The sequence below is a fragment of the Saccopteryx bilineata genome, chromosome 4 (assembly GCF_036850765.1).
Source record: "Saccopteryx bilineata isolate mSacBil1 chromosome 4, mSacBil1_pri_phased_curated, whole genome shotgun sequence".
In the NCBI taxonomy this organism is placed as follows: Eukaryota; Metazoa; Chordata; class Mammalia; order Chiroptera; family Emballonuridae; genus Saccopteryx; species Saccopteryx bilineata.
This window is the reverse complement of record NC_089493.1, coordinates 265,074,219-265,076,806: the sequence shown is the minus strand read 5'-3', so window position 1 is coordinate 265,076,806 and position 2,588 is coordinate 265,074,219.

The window sequence follows — 2,588 nt, the reverse complement described above, 5'->3', positions numbered from 1 at the left end:
CCCCCAGCCTCACTCTGGAAGCTACTACATTCCAGAAGGGAACATGACAAAGTGGAGGATTTCTAGGAAACAATGACCAGATCAGTGTGGGATCTAGAACTCATGGAAGGGCAGGGAAAAGGGATATGGAGCTTGGAGCTGAGTAGGCTAAAGGCTTTGGAAAGAACAGTTAGATCCCAAGGGCCACTCTGGCAGCTCAGTGGGGTGGAGGGTCCAGGCCTTGCTCACAGCTGGAATAGACTGAAGATAGACAGAGTTGCTTTTGGGAGAGGTAAGCCCCCCAGCAGTGGAGGTGAGCAAGGACTGCATTCTGAAGCCTCCCTGGACTGGCTTTGGGGTGTGTTTCTCCAGGTTTGCCAAAGGGATTAGCCTGCAGCAACGCCTGGACATACTAGACTTTCTCAGAGGCCCTCCCTGCCTACCACCCACCACCCAGGCCTCAACAGCAGCCCACAGTGAGCCCTCAATCTACAGAAGCTAATAAGCTTCTTCTTACTCCCCAGGCAGCCTGGCCTAAACCCAAAGGTGTGGTGTAGAAGGAGGACATGCCTGAAGGACTACCAGGTAGAGGGGGCAAATCTTAGTAACCAAGAATGACTGGTAATGGCTCTAATACACCAGCCAAAGAAGTAGCCCTTAGTTCCCTGAGAAACCATTATTTTCCCATTGCTTAGACAATGATCACAAATTGGTGAGAACATGGGGACATGAGGAAGCTGGCACTCTTCTGTATGTGGGTGGTTTCTGTAAACTGTGTATATTAGAACAATCACAGCATCAGGAAATTTGGCAAACCCTTCAGAAGTCTTTCACACACGTCTTCTGGCCCAGGAATTCCATTTCCTGGAATTTATCCTTGGCTGCACTGGCTTACATGCAAAATGATGTGTGAGCCATGTTAATTGTTTGGTGAAAACAAATGAGGGCAACAATCTGCCCATCCACTAACGGGGGACCCATCAAGAGATGACGGTATATCCACATGATGGAAAACTGGGCAAGTGACAAAGAGCATGAGGGTGCTTTTTACATATAGACATGCACAAACAACTCTCCAAGATAAAATAAGTGAAACTGTAAGTGCAACCAATAAGCTACTATCTGTGTATAAAGGAAACACACACACACACACACACACACACTGAGGCACTATAGATAGTCTGTCTTCAGAAGGCACAGAAACCAGGAATAGTGGATACCTCCAGGGAGGGAATTTATGTAGCTGGGAAAAAAGAGACGTGAGTTTTCAGTTTTCATTGTAAACCTTCAATATCTTTTGAATTTTGTAAAGCGTGCATGTAGTGTATAAATAACAAATAGGAAAAGAAACAGAATGTAATAGGAAACAGAACTTGTGCTAGTCCCTCCTACCCCCCACCCGGACCTCAGTGTCTCCTGGGTATCTTTGGCAGGTGTCTCTGCTCCCTCTTTGCAGATGATAAAATGGCACCAGCTCACTAAACTTCAAGAAGCCTCTCAGCATCACTCAGCAAGGGAGTGGTGACTGGGCGTGGGAACCAAGTCTGCAGTCGTGCTTGGGGCAATACCTTCCTTGGAAACCAGCTGCCCAGTGCCAGTTACCCCTGTGCCAGCCCTAGGTCTGTGACCTCTAGGTGTGGGAGGGAACCACCAAGAAGGACAATTCTAGAAACTCAGCTCTGGACACAATCTGGTAGAAGGATTGTGCCCCACTGGAAAGGCCTTGGTCATGGAGTACTGGGGAGACCAAACCTGGCTAGCATTGGGGCCAGATGTGTGACCCCCAACAAGTAATTTTCCCTCTGTACCTGAGTGCCTCCTCCACGTTGTCACCGTGGGGGATGTAGGAGGTGTAAATGAGCTGATAACTGAGAAAACCCTCATTTGCCAAGGAGGTTCTCAAAAATAATTCAGGTCATTCAGGCCCTAAATGCTTGGTTCCCAAACCTCTGGGCTGCCCTTGATCTCGCAGCCTCCTTCTGAGTTCAGGTGGCTCTACCATAAACTCTTATATTGTTTGCTAAGTTCGCCCAATTGTTTATTCAACTGACACCTATGCGGGGCCTCCCACGCGCCAGCCTCGGGTATCCAGGGAGGTCCTTCTCGCACACCACCGTCCCGCGTGTCCTCGCACATGCCCACGCCTCGGAACACACACTTGGGCCCACAGTCCCCGCGGGTCTGGGTACTAGCACTCGGACCACTCCTGCCACCCACACGTAACCATGGAGCAGGCCACGGGCGCAGAACATCTCTACTAGCCTGGAGAGGGGCCCCCTAGACCCACAGCACCCGCCGGGTGTCAATATCTCCACGCAGGCCCCGCCCTACCTTGCCCCAGGCAGCCAATAAGCGCCGCATCCCGATATGGCCCCTCCCACCCAGGGAGCCCCAGCCGCCGATTGGTTCGCCTGGGAGCAGTGTCTCCCCCCCGCACGTGGGTCGGGGCGGGGGGGGGGGGGTGAATGAAGTGGAAGTGATTCCTCCGCCCCGTCGCTTACCGCCCCCGCACTTACCACCCCAGTCTCGCATAGTCCGCCCCCCGGGTGCCCAGTCTAGCGCCTGCCCGCCTGCCCGTCGGATGCGGGCTGCACCGGACCCTGGCGTCT